Raw genomic sequence first — 7,500 nt, 5'->3', positions numbered from 1 at the left:
TGCGGCAACCACATCCGACCGACCTTAAAGGTCTTCTCGGTCACGTAGTGGTGCTTCTTGCGCTTCCCGTCGGGTACCATCGATAAAACGGAGCTCTTTTTATGGTTGATCATAAGGCCCATCGTCGACGCCACCTCGAAAACACGATCGATGGATTCCTGCAACCCTACCTTTGAGCCTGCAAGCAGGACTAGGTCATCGGCGTAGGCAAGGGCGGAGACACGCTCCGTCTCAAGCCTGTAGCCTACCTCTGGCGGTAGAGAGGCAAGAATGACGTCCATCGCCATGTTAAACAGGATGGGCGACAATGGGTCCCCCTGGCGAACTCCACGGCCCACATGAGCAGGTGTGCTCGACTTTCCGTCAACCACTAAGGTAGTGGTTGCCGTTTCGTACAGTCGGCAGATGTAATCACAGAATGGCACGGGCAGCCCCCGAGCCCGAAGTAGCCCGACCAGCGCCTTGTGGGACACTGTGTCGAACGCCTTCGAGAAATCGAGGACCGCCACGTGACATTCTCTTAACTTAAGAGAGTCATAGTTACTCCCGCCGTTTACCCGCGCTTGCTTGAATTTCTTCACGTTGACATTCAGAGCACTGGGCAGAAATCACATTGCGTCAACACCCGCTAGGGCCATCGCAATGCTTTGTTTTAATTAGACAGTCGGATTCCCCTTGTCCGTGCCAGTTCTGAGCTGACCGTTGAACGGCGGTCGTACAGGAGCGCGCCGATCGCGCACGAAGCGAAACCGACGCGACCTTACGGCTAGGAAGATCCGCGGAAGGCCGGAACGCGGGTCCGGATTCAGCCCACACGCCCCGAGGGACGCACGAGCATCGACCAGGCCCGGCACCGGCCGCATCCGCTTCCCGTCCAAACCCGACACGCCCCGGTCCTCAGAGCCAATCCTTATTCCGAAGTTACGGATCCAATTTGCCGACTTCCCTTACCTACATTGTTCAATTGCCAGAGGCTGTTCACCTTGGAGACCTGCTGCGGATATGGGTACGAACCGGCGCGACATCTCCACGTACATCCCTCACCTGAATTTTCAAGGTCCGCAGAGAGTATCCGGACACCGCCGCAAATGCGGTGCTCTTCGCGTTCCGAACCATATCTCCCTTCTATAGGATTCCATGGAACTCGAACGCTCAGGCAGAAAAGAAAACTCTTCCCGGACCCCTCGGCGGCGTCTTCAGGCCACTTTGGGTTACCCCGTCGAACACTCGCTGTTTATAAACGAGGGAACGATTATTGAAACGGTTCCGCTGCCGGGTTCCGGAATAGGAACCGGATTCCCTTTCGCTCAAAGGGCGTTATTTATCATAATTTTATATATTAAAATATAAATAAACACGCCACATCGACATAAGATCTCTCCTTGAGCTTAGGATCGACTGACTCGCGAGCAACTACTGTTCACGCGAAACCCTTCTCCACGTCAGTCCTCCAGGGCCTCGCTGGAGTATTTGCTACTACCACCAAGATCTGCACCGACGGAGGCTCCAGGCGGGCTCTCGCCCAGACCCTTCTGCGCTCTCCGCCGCGCACGTCCTACTCGTTACGGCATAATGACGACGACTTTTTAAGGGTCGTCGCGCTGGCACGTAACGGTAGTGTATAGGCAAAACGCTTCAGCGCCATCCATTTTCAGGGCTGGTTGCTTCGGCAGGTGAGTCGTTGCACACTCCTTAGCGGATTCCGACTTCCATGGCCACCGTCCTGCTGTCATGAGCGACCAACGCCTTTCATGGTGTCCCATGAGCGTTTTTTAGGCGCCTTAACACTACGTTTGGTTCATCCCACAGCGCCAGTTCTGCTTACCAAAATTGGCCCACTTGGCACCGTCATCAGATCTCCGGCTTCATCGTTCGAGTAAGCCGGAGTTCTCACCCATTTAAAGTTTGAGAATAGGTTGAGGATGATTTCTCCCCAATGCCTCTAATCATTCGCTTTACCGGATAAGACTGTTTATTTCTCAGAATGCCAGCTATCCTGAGGGAAACTTCGGAGGGAACCAGCTACTAGATGGTTCGATTAGTCTTTCGCCCCTATACCCAGTTCCGACGATCGATTTGCACGTCAGAATCGCTACGGTCCTCCATCAGGGTTTCCCCTGACTTCGACCTGACCAGGCATAGTTCACCATCTTTCGGGTCCCAGCATCTCTGCTCAGAGCGCGCCTACATTCACGGATTGGAAACGAGACGCCTCGGGAGTGCGAGAGATCGATCGAACGACCGACGCTCCATCCTCCCTGAGCGCGCGACGAGCGCGCGCCTTCACTTTCGTTACGCCTTTCAGTTTAAACATAACTCAATGACTCGCACACATGCTAGACTCCTTGGTCCGTGTTTCAAGACGGGTCCTGCGAGTGCCCGAAACTGAATCATCGCAGACTGAGACGCGCACGGTCCGAGACTGCACGGCGGCGACAACAGACGCGCCGCACCGATGTCCGCACAACGGCAGGACCTCGATAATACGACGTTATCTTGCGTCGGGCCGGACGCGCTTTTGTTTAAAATGCGCGTGCGCGATTCGTGTCTTCTACCGTCCGACGGCCGGTCGGCAAAACCGTCACGGTCCAAACGCCTTACCCTTTGACAGGTAAAGACGATTGGGCTCCCGAACGGCGCTTAGACCGACATCGAACGGGTCGCGATGCATTACTAAGAGAGAAGTGCACGCCGTCCGCGAACGTCGACGCTGCCGGCCCGTGAAGCCCGCTATCCCCTTTGACAGGGACGGACGCCTCATCAGAGCGTGGCAGCGTACGCCGCGGATTGACGATGAATCTCTCCGTTCGTTCATTCGAGTTTCGCAGGTTTACCCCTGAACGGTTTCACGTACTCTTGAACTCTCTCTTCAAAGTTCTTTTCAACTTTCCCTCACGGTACTTGTTCGCTATCGGTCTCGCGGTAATATTTAGCCTTAGATGGAGTTTACCACCCACTTAGGGCTGCACTCTCAAGCAACCCGACTCTTAGGAGTGTCCCTCTCGCCGCCGCCCTCCGTCGCTACGGGCCTGGCACCCTCTACGGGAAAACGGCCCCGTTCAAGACGAACTTGGACAGGAGTATCGACGACGAGAAAGCGGAACCTCCCGAACACCACATCTCCCGCGTTCGATACGACCGCGGGATTCAGTGCTGGGCTCGTTCCTGTTCGCTCGCCGCTACTAAGGAAATCCTTGTTAGTTTCTTTTCCTCCGCTTACTAATATGCTTAAATTCGGCGGGTGATCCTCCCTGATCTGAGGCCAACGATAAAAATCGAGGCAGACGCGATATCCGTCAGCTCAACGACGCTCCGCTGCCGTGTTTTCACACACAGCAACGTCGCATCGATGCGCTCTTCGGACGTCGTGTCCGCCTACATTATATATAATACACACTCACACACACGCACACGCACGAAAACACGCACACATCGATACACATATATTATATATTATATATATACATAACACGAAACGGGGTTTATTACGTCACCGTGTGCGAAGACGCGCATGCCCTCTGTCGATTTTTTACGTCGAAGAGTCGCGCGTCCCCGGGACGCCCCCGATCGTATATACATACTTACATACGTAGGTATATATCGTATATATATAACGTGTATATAACATATATACGCGTATCGACGCGATCGGTTTCCGCTCGTATGGTGGTGTAATATGTGTGTCTGAGAGGTTATATTTAAACGGACCCATATATATATACACATTGCGTGAATATGTATAAAATAAGAGAACCGTCAATTGTTCGCTATATATATATATAGTGAACAGTGTGATTTTTATATTTTAACAGCCGGCCCTCAGACAGGAGTGGTCCTGGATATTTCTCCACGGACCGCAATGTGCGTTCGAAATGTCGATGTTCAAATGTGTCCTGCAGTTCACACTATGACGCGCAGTTAACTGCGTTCTTCATCGACCCGCGAGCCAAGTGATCCACCGTCCAGGGTAATTGTTTTACATATTTTGATATATGTATGTATATAAAAAAAAATAAAAATAAAAAAAAAATATCTTAGAAGGCGAACGAACACGCGAAGGGAGCGCGCGCGCGCGCGTTATACACACACGCGCGCGCCACCACGACGACGACATAGCGTTCGCACTTTCTAATACCGGTGTATTTTTCTGTTTGTTTTTGTATAGCGCCCACCATTATCGGACCGGAACTGGGAGATGACACACAACAACCGGATTAGTGTCACACAACTCCCTCTTTTGTCGCCCCGTTTGGTGTGCCCCGATGGGCGCTCTCTCTTTTGTGGATTATTATTCGTAATATGAGTAATACGTAATACGTTAATGATCCTTCCGCAGGTTCCCCTACGGAAACCTTGTTACGACTTTTACTTCCTCTAAATGATCAAGTTTGGTCAACTTCCCAGCGACGCCGACGGCCGTTAAGCCACCGCGTGTCGGTCCGAAGACCTCACTAAATCATTCAATCGGTAGTAGCGACGGGCGGTGTGTACAAAGGGCAGGGACGTAATCAACGCGAGCTTATGACTCGCGCTTACTAGGAATTCCTCGTTTATGGGGGATAATTGCAAACCCCAATCCCCAGCACGAAGGAGTTTCAACGGGTTGCCCGGGCCTCTAGGCCAGGGAGAACATGCTGATTCCTTCAGTGTAGCGCGCGTGCGGCCCAGGACATCTAAGGGCATCACAGACCTGTTATTGCTCAATCTCGTGCGGCTCGAAGCCGCCGGTCCCTCTAAGAAGAATTTTAATACGTCGCCAGTGAGTTGCGCGACCGAAGCCACGCACACATAAATGACGACGCCTATTTAGCAGGCTAGAGTCTCGTTCGTTACCGGAATTAACCAGACAAATCGCTCCACCAACTAAGAACGGCCATGCACCACCACCCACCGAATCAAGAAAGAGCTGTTAATCTGTCAATCCTTCCGGTGTCCGGGCCTGGTGAGATTTCCCGTGTTGAGTCAAATTAAGCCGCAGGCTCCACTCCTGGTGGTGCCCTTCCGTCAATTCCTTTAAGTTTCAGCTTTGCAACCATACTCCCCCCGGAGTCCAAAATCTTTGGTTTCCCGGAAGCTGCCCGCCGAGCCATAGTAGTAACGTCGGCGGATCGCTAGATGACATATTTACGGTTAGAACTAGGGCGGTATCTAATCGCCTTCGAACCTCTAACTTTCGTTCTTGATTGATGAAAACACCTTTGGCAAATGCTTTCGCTGATGTTCGTCTTGCGACGATCCAAGAATTTCACCTCTAACGTCGCAATACGAATGCCCCCAGTTATCCCTATTAATCATTACCTCGGAGTTCTGAAAACCAACAAAATAGAACCGAGATCATATTCTATTATTCCATGCACGAAATATTCAAGCACAATTTTGAGCCCGCTTTGAGCACTCTAATTTGTTCAAAGTAAAATTGTCGGCCCATCTCGACACTCACCGAAGAGCACCGCGATAGGATTTTGATATTGAACCGCCGTATTACCGACGGCTCACCGACGATATGCTCCGCAGACGTGTCAGTATCACCGCGGATGCGGTGCACCGACAGCGCGGCGCACAAATGCAACTACGAGCTTTTTAACCGCAACAATTTTAGTATACGCTATTGGAGCTGGAGTTACCGCGGCTGCTGGCACCAGACTTGCCCTCCAATTGTTCCTCGTTAAAATATTTAAAGTGTACTCATTCCGATTACGAGGCCTCGTAAGAGTCCCGTATCGTTATTTTTCGTCACTACCTCCCCGTGCCGGGAGTGGGTAATTTGCGCGCCTGCTGCCTTCCTTGGATGTGGTAGCCGTTTCTCAGGCTCCCTCTCCGGAATCGAACCCTGATTCCCCGTTACCCGTGACAACCATGGTAGTCGCAGAAACTACCATCGAAAGTTGATAAGGCAGACATTTGAAAGATGCGTCGCCGGTGCTGGACCATGCGATCGGCAAAAGTTATCCAGATTCATCAAAATTAACGACTTCGGACGCGAGGCCCTCCGTCGATTGGTTTTGATCTAATAAAAGCACTCATCCCATCACTGGTCAGAGTTCTGATTGCATGTATTAGCTCTAGAATTACCACAGTTATCCAAGTAACCGAGGTAAGATCTAAGGAACCAAAACTGATATATTGAGCCATTCGCGGTATCGCCTTAATACGGCTTGCACTGAGACATGCATGGCTTAATCTTTGAGACAAGCATATAACTACTGGCAGGATCAACCAGGGAGCTGACACAAACACGCCGCATACAACGCGCACAACACGCACAACTCGACGATGCGAAAACGTTAAACGTTTAAACGCATCGATGGTTTTTGCTGTTTTGCTTGCTGCCTGCCTGCCTGCTGCAGTCAGTCGGTGGTCATTTTTCTTTTCTACACTACACTACTACACTACACAATACACTACTACTGTGTGGTGTGTGTGGTGCGGTGCTAGTGAACGGACAAAAAGCGCGTTCGATTCATGTGAATGTTCAACAACGAGACATTTTCGATACTTCACACTGTGTAAATAAATTTGATTCTCTCTCTTTATCGAGGAAAAAATATCGACATCAGTCCGGTTTCGGAGAGATCGAAAATACCTTTTTATAAATGCTACTACCACTACTAATACTACTACTACTACTACTAACTACACACTACTACTGATCTATATAAAATAGAATCAAAAGTAATATATATGTAATATAATAATAATATAATAATGATAGTTGGAAAAAAAAAATACACCGTCCCTCGAAGTCGCCGCGCAGCGGCAATGAGCGACTGTTCGATCTCTCCGGTGGAGGTGACCGAGAACAAGCTCAACGCGACACACGCGACGACACGAGGCGACGAGAATTCACGGGTCGATCTGGTGCGTTAACGACGCTGCGAAATCTACACGCGCGCCGAACACAAATCGCCACTTCTTTTATAACAGACTCTATTATAAACGTCCTGCCGCATTCATAAACGGGAACGTAGTCTGACACAGTTTATGCGTGTGTGGTGATATTTCGTTGTGTGGTGTGTGTCGTCGTCGTCGTCGTCGCGTGTTTTTGCTGTGTAAAAATATTAAAACAACAAACACAACACTACTATTTTATTAAAATAAAAAATAGTTGCGCGCGTTTATTTTTTAATACTCTATATACACTACACACAAACTCTACAAATTTTACTTTGTAAAAATCAAACGACAACAGCAGACACACCACACAACACAACTCTACAAACACCACACACTGTTTCATTACATCACTGACAGACGCCTCTCGCATCCAGTCTACAATAGTAGCAATGATGGTGACATGTCAACCACGCATCATTAAACAATGGGGTGTTCACGTATTGGCGTATACCACAATTGACGTGACACCGGAAAGTGTTTACACGTATTGTTGTTATTATTGTTATTATTATCAATATTTTTTGTGTTTTATTATTATTATTATTATTATTATTATTTTTTTTTTTTTTTTTTTTTTTTTTTTTTTTTTTTTTTTAAATCCAGAAC

At 49.3% G+C, this 7,500-nt stretch overlaps 2 non-coding genes and 1 pseudogene across 2 annotated transcripts; all 3 read right to left on the bottom strand.

The window, feature by feature from the left end:
* LOC123722802 overlaps positions 1 to 3,265 on the bottom strand; it is a 5,992-nt pseudogene extending 2,727 nt beyond the window's left edge.
* A 548-nt stretch (positions 3,266 to 3,813) lies between these two features.
* On the bottom strand, positions 3,814 to 3,970 carry LOC123722820. The gene has a single exon (XR_006756623.1). It is a non-coding gene; the product is annotated as a 5.8S ribosomal RNA (ribosomal RNA).
* A 349-nt stretch (positions 3,971 to 4,319) lies between these two features.
* LOC123722853 lies at positions 4,320 to 6,223 on the bottom strand. The gene has a single exon (XR_006756655.1). It is a non-coding gene; the product is annotated as a small subunit ribosomal RNA (ribosomal RNA).
* Positions 6,224 to 7,500: the final 1,277 nt, after the last annotated feature.

This window comes from Papilio machaon, chromosome 29, assembly GCF_912999745.1.
Source record: "Papilio machaon chromosome 29, ilPapMach1.1, whole genome shotgun sequence".
Lineage (NCBI taxonomy): Eukaryota > Metazoa > Arthropoda > Insecta > Lepidoptera > Papilionidae > Papilio > Papilio machaon.
The sequence above is the reverse complement of the archived record's forward strand: the minus strand, read 5'-3'. Positions and strand labels throughout refer to the sequence as shown.